Below are 6,740 nucleotides of genomic sequence, written 5' to 3' on the forward strand. Positions count from 1 at the left end.
CAGCTCCACTCCCAGCAGGATGATTTAGGAGGGGCTGGTGAACAGTGCTTTTCCAGAGGCCTTGCTTCCTCAGGAAATGGCTCAGCCACAAGCCTGATCTCCAAAACAGGCAAAGGGTGAAACCTCTGCTCCTCTCCAAAAACATGGGCCGTGCCTGTCACTCAGAGCCCCTCACGTCATTCTAGCCACAACATCCCAAGGCAGTGGACAGCAAGAAAGGCCCGGGGTCTCATCCTGCTTCTGCACTGACTCGCTATGTCCACCTCTGTAAAACAAGCCATGTGGGTGTGATGCCTTCAGATCTAGCTAGAACGATGTATGAGTTTCAAATTCGCCAGGCAGCCTCTGCGCAAGGGTGAAGGCGCTCCAAACCCAGGGACAGTGGCCTGTTGTTGACCTCTTCTGAAGTCACAGAGTCACTGTTACAAACACAGAGCTTGTGCCAGGAGTGGCTGAGGCTGAGATGCTTGGCAGTGGGGCGAAATGGGGACTCAGGCACAGGAATGTCCTGTGCAGTCTGAAGACAGATGGCCACCTCCCCTCTCCCTTCCAGCCACTCACCAGGTCCCCCAGGCCTCTGCTGGAGGTAGACACAGGGCTGTAGCCCCACCCAGCCGAGCAGGCTGAGAGACAGGAATGCTGCTCAGCACAGCTGTTTGGACAGGGGAGGCTGTTTATTCTCTGATGTAGGGAACATCTCAATCAGGGGGGATTTGGTTGCTGGCAGCCCCTGGATGCAAGGTTTAGAAGAAGTCAACTTAATCAGAGAAGGCTGATGGCCCAAGCTCTGAGCAGGCAGTGGGGGTGGAAGGAAGAGGCCGCCCCTCTCTGCCCCACATTCAGTGCCATGTGCACCTCAGAGCTCACCTCCTGGGTCTGCAGTAACAGAGCTGGAAGGGTGAATGGAGCTGAGCCTGAAGCTCTCATTAATAGTGTGGCCGTTGGGGGGGGGCAGGGATGGAGACTTCCCGAGGTCCCACCTCCAGCATCCAGGTGACCCCTGCTTATAAGACACGGCAGAGCTAACAGTCTTCACCTGGGGAGGGAGCTCATTTGGCATGCCTTGTGCTGGCGCTGCCCACTCCAGCCTCCCTACACCACCAGCCCAGATCCCTTTTGCTCAGGCAGCCCCTCTAGCTGCGGCCTTGCAGCTAGTCAGCTTTCACTCTGCCTCTTTCGGGCTTTCTCACCCTGGGTAGTCACCTCTCCAAGCCGCTTTCTCCTCCTATAAAACAAAGGTAATAGTATCTGCCTTGAAAGGATATTGTGAGGATTAAATAATTCTTTCAATAGGCCCATCATGCAGGAGGCACTTAATAACTGGTAGTGCCTTTCTCCCTCATTCCTTCTATTGCTACAGACCCAAGCTCTGGCTTTCCTGTGGGCCAGGACCCTCCAGTATAGTTTATAACCCTGGACCCTGGTCACATCTACCTACTGCTGCTCACAGACCTCAGAGTGCTCTGGTATTCCCTAGGCCAGAAGACTTTCTGGAGGAGTCCAAGTGACCCAAGGAAGCACCTTGATGCTCAGGCTGCAGAATAACCCAGAACACGGTGTTTTTTTGTGTGATTTTCCCAATTCTCACTTTGCACAGGTTTGAATGCCTTGTGGGTAGAGTCCAGGGGTGAGGACAGTCAAAATTCATCAATCCTGGGCTTCCCTGGTGGCGCAGTGGTTGAGAGTCCACCTGCCGATGCAGGGGACACGGGTTTGTGCCCCGGTCCGGGAAGATCCCACATGCCGCGGAGCGGCTGGGCCCGTGAGCCATGGCTGCTGAGCCTGCGCATCCGGAGCCTGTGCTCCGGAACGGGAGAAGCCACAACAGTGAGAGGCCCGCGTACCACACACACACACAAAAAATCATCAATCCTGACTCACACATCTGAAAACCACATCTTTCTATATTCAATAAAAGGTTTACACCAAAAATAATGGAGCACTTGGGATGATAATGGGTATAAGTTGTGGACTCCCCCCTCCTTTTATTCCCAAGACCCAATTTAAATTCTGTTAAAAAGAGGAATTCATTGGTCACTTAAGTGAAAGGCCTAGCTTTAGGCACGACTGCATTCAGTACTCAAACATCATCATCATGACTCTTTTCCTCTTCCTCCCTTGGCTCTACTTTCCACGGTGTTGGCGTCAGTCTGAAACTTCACGAGGCGGCAAGACGGCATCAGGAGGAAGGCAAGTCTCTTTCCCAGCAGCCCCTGAAAACAAATCTCCTGTGGACTCTGACTGGGTCACATGCCCATGTCTGAACCAATCACTGAGGCGGAAGTAGGGGGGTGCAACTTGCTGACTGGCTAGGGCCTCAGCCACTGGTCCACCTCTAGAGTGTGTGGGTGAGGGGGCAGTCAGCTTTACCAAGATCCAGTGAGAGTGAAAAGAGGTTGGTTCCCCACAGAGAAGCTACAGTAGGTACCAGGAGAGTGATATGGACCACAGGGGACAAGAACAACAGATGTCAAACAAAGGAAATCAGTGGGTCAAAAACTAAGATGACAAATGCTTTTCAAGCACCTTCAAGCCCTCTAAAAATATTATCGATGTGCTAGTTTTAAATCCCTAGACACCTCTGACAGACAATGTGTTATGGACCCATTTGGGATAGCCTGGACTTGCTTAAGAACAGTTAAAAAAAAAAAAAACTACACCTTTCAACTGGTCTGCAATCCATACTTCCCAGGAATTCAGACTGGCCTTGTCTCCTTGTCCCACTGGCAGGCAGTTTGACTGAAGTGACCAGTGTTGCCAGGGCTGGAAGGGCCTGTCAGCACCGCAAGCTTATTTCACTGAGCCAAAGGGGTATCGGGTATCAAGCGAACTCCGACTCCAGTGGCCCCAGCCCTCTCCCCCTACCTCCTCACATGGTCAAAGCTCCTCTCACCCTTGAATCTCCAGTGATTTCTTCCTCTCTCACCTCTCCCCCGTCCCCTCCACCACCCCCAGCTCCACAAGTCTTACTAAAACCTGTTCTTAAGAAAGGCTTCCTTTTTGAATTATGGTTTTCTCAGGGTGTATGCCCAATAGTGGGATTGCTGCCTAGAGGAGTGGGATAGGGAGGGAGACGCAAGAGGGAAGAGATATGGGAACACATGTATATGTATAACTGATTCACTTTGTTATAAAGCAGAAACTAGGGCTTCCCTGGTGGCGCAGTGGTTGAGAGTCCGCCTGCCGATACAGGGGACACGGGTTCGTGCCCCGGTCCGGGAAGATCCCACATGCCGTGGAGCGGCTGGGCCTGTGAGCCATGGCCACTGAGCCTGCGCATCCGGAGCCTGTGCTCCACAACGGGAGAGGCCACAACAGTGAGAGGTCCGCGTACCGGGGGAAAAAAAAAAAAAAAAAGAAACTAACACACCATTGTAAAGCAATTATACTCCAATAAAAAAAAAAAAAAGAAAGAAAGAAAGGCTTCCTGGGCTTCCCTGGTGGCGCAGTGGTTGAGAATCCTGCCAATGCAGGGGATACAGGTTCGAGCCCTGGTCTGGGAAGATCCCACATGCTGCGGAGTAACTGGGCCCGTGAGCCACAGCTACTGAGCCTGCGCGTCTGGAGCTTGTGCTCCACAACACGCGAGGCCGCGACAATGAGAGGCCTGCGCACCGCGATGAAGAGTGGCCCCCGCTCGCCGCAACTAGAGAAAGCCCTCACACAGAAATGAAGACCCAACACAGCCTAAATAAATAAATTTATAGAAAAGAAAGGCTTCCTCATCAGTCCTTTACACGTGTGTATGAATAAGCATCAAATCAACAGTTTAATCTCTCAAGACCATTTGCATTTTAAGTCTAAGCCTTTCAAAGGAAACTTTTAAAAGACTCTGTTCTGCCCATCCCACTCTACTCCCAAAAGGTACTTTTGGTGACAGAGAACAAATGGGACTCCCTGAAATCAAGCAATAAATGTCCACAAAATTCTCTGAAACCCTCACCCATCCACATTGGCTTGCCAGTGAATTTTTTCTTGTCTGTCTTCAGTCACCTTTGCTGACATTACCCTCTACTATGGCAGAGAAGTTTCTTTGTACCCTTTCCTCCATTTATTCAGTCAACAAACTATTCTTGAGCTTCCACCATGTCTTACATACTTGGGTTTACAAAGATGACCTAGGCCCTGCCCTCAAGCAGCTTGCAGTTAAATTTTAGTGCAGGAAACATCACCTTCACCACCAGATTTTTAACACAAGCAAAGTCTAGCCCAGTGGCTGGTATAGAGTAGGTATTCAGTAAATGCTGCTTCTCCTTCTCAGGGCTACACTATGTGGGCACTACAGTGAATACTGGAAATTTTCTAAAAACTCTATCCAGGTGGTAAGAGTGCCAGCAGGAGTGGGTGGAAATGGTGGTTTCCATCTCGCTTCAGAATGTCACGATTTATTTTGGATGTTCCAAATGTCAGGCTGGAGATTCACACAAAGGAGAGGGGCTTATTCTAACCAGATCAGAGCTAGAGGCGGCCCAGGACACTGTCTGCACGGTGCACAGCCCCAGACAGTTTGGAAACAAACAGTAACCCATCCAGAGGAAAGAGACTGACAAAAGCCAAAACAAACAAAGGCCAAGAGATGGAAAACTCACAAGGTGGGGCAGGGTGGAGAGGAGGAGAGTGGAGGGCTGTGGAAGGGGCTTAGGGAGGAGTGTGGTCCTGGTTTTTTTCTGGGGAGCTGAATCCAGCTCCTGCCCCTCTCCCTACCAAGAATCACCATGGCAACGGGAGGGTGAGTATGGCTGATTCCAAGCCAGTACAAACCTCCTGGGCTTAGCAGCAGGAATGGGCTCAGATGCATGGGGCCATGTTCTAAAGAAAAATATCTGAACTGGGCTTTTAAAATCACAACCTTCCCACCCACTACTGGTTCTGCAGACAATCAGTGTTTAACAAAATGAAAAGAAACAATAGTGAACCACATCCCTACTCCACATTTCTCTCACATACACATATACACTAATCCAAAGCCTACAGAGTAAAATCCTTCCTTTTGTGGTGGAAACTGACAGCTCAATGGATCCTTAGCCCTTCTCAGAAGCAGGGACCTAGCCTGTGAGAGGTCCACTTGCCACCTCCCAAAACTGTTCCCCCTGACAGTGGCATCAGTGACAGAAGGCTGATGAGGTTGCTTTGACAAGACCAAGGCAGCTGGGGCTCTGATGTGAGGTGGCTCCAACTGAACCACCATCTGGTCTCATCTGCCATCAGCCGCCTGGGGAAGCTCTTGGCCCATAGCGGGTTTGTCAGCAAGGAGACTGGTGCTTCCTCCTCCATGAAAGTGTTTGCAGCATGAGGCCCCTGAGCTCTCAACCCCCAGAACCCAATTTTGCCCTCTCCTGAGCTGGTTGGCCTAGGGGGTCTGCCTTAGATGTGGGGTCAGTGCTAAACAGAACTGAGTCTTCAGGGTTTGTCTCCTTCCTGCCTCTCCATTACCAGGTACCCAAGGATCTCACACTATCCCCCATGACCCTAGTCCACTACTCATGGTAGGCACAGGGCCTAGAGTCCCCGTTACGAAAAAGATTTAATTCCCTTTAAAATTAGAAGGAGGGGCGGGACCTTCTTGGTAGCGCCGTGGTTAAAAATCCGCCCACCAATGCAGGGGACACAGGTTCAATCCCTGGTCGGGGAAGATCCCACACGCCGCGGAACAACTAAGCCCAACGCACCACAACTAATGAACCTACGCTCTAGAGCCCGCAAGCCACAACTACTGAAGCCCGTGTGCCTAGAGCCCGTGCTCTGCAACAAGAGAAGCCACCGCAATGAGAAGCCCATGCACGGCAACGAAGAGTAGGCCCCCCTTGCTGCAACTAGAGAAAGCCCACACACAAAACAAAGACCCAACACAGCCAAAAATAAATAAAACTTTTAAAAATAAAATAAAATAAAAATAGCAGGGGAAAATGAGCTTTTAAGTGGTAGAAAACATTTTAGTACATAAGAGTAATACATTCATCTTTATACCAACACAGTCCTACAGTATAATTTTATTTATTTATTTTAATTTATGTATTTTATTTATTTATTTTTGGGTCTTTGTTGCTGCGTGCAGGCTTTCTCTAGTTGCGGCAAGCGGGGGCTACTCTTCGTTGTGGTGCGTGGGCTTCTCATTGCGGTGGCTTCTCTTGTTGCAGAGCACGGGCTCTAGGCACACAGGCTTCAGTGGTTGTGGCATACGGGCTTAGCTGCTCTGCGGCATATGGGATCTTCCTGAACCAGGGCTCGAACCCGTGTCCCCTGCATTGGCCAGCGGATTCTTAACCACTGTGCCACCAGGGAAGCCCCCTACAGTATAATTTTAGATTTTAGATTTTTTTTTTTTAGAAGGGGCCTATGAAGGCTCATGACAGTCATAATGTGGCCCTGTCCTAGTCTTCCCTCCTGTCCATTCCAACCCTCTCGGCTCCAGGAATTTCCTTCCCTCATATCAAACTGTATCTGTCCCATGGAGCCCAATGGCTTGGAAGCTCCTGGAGGACAGGACCGTTCTTCATCCATCCTCATGTCCCCATCGTAAGCCCAGTGCCTGCCCCACAGTCACATCAGGTATTATACAACCTCTTTTTTTTTGGGGGGGGGGTGGGAGGGGACAGAAAACTCAGAAAAAGGGATTAGGTTTTAAATAAATATTGCCTGAGAACACCTGGAAACTGTGCACATTTCACATCTGTGCAGTCGGACTTTGTTCACATCCCCTATGCTGAACTCTATGGAAATTGCTCCGGCCAAGTTCACCA

This window comes from Mesoplodon mirus, assembly GCF_964341445.2.
Source record: "Mesoplodon mirus genome assembly, chromosome: 4".
NCBI lineage: Eukaryota > Metazoa > Chordata > Mammalia > Artiodactyla > Ziphiidae > Mesoplodon > Mesoplodon mirus.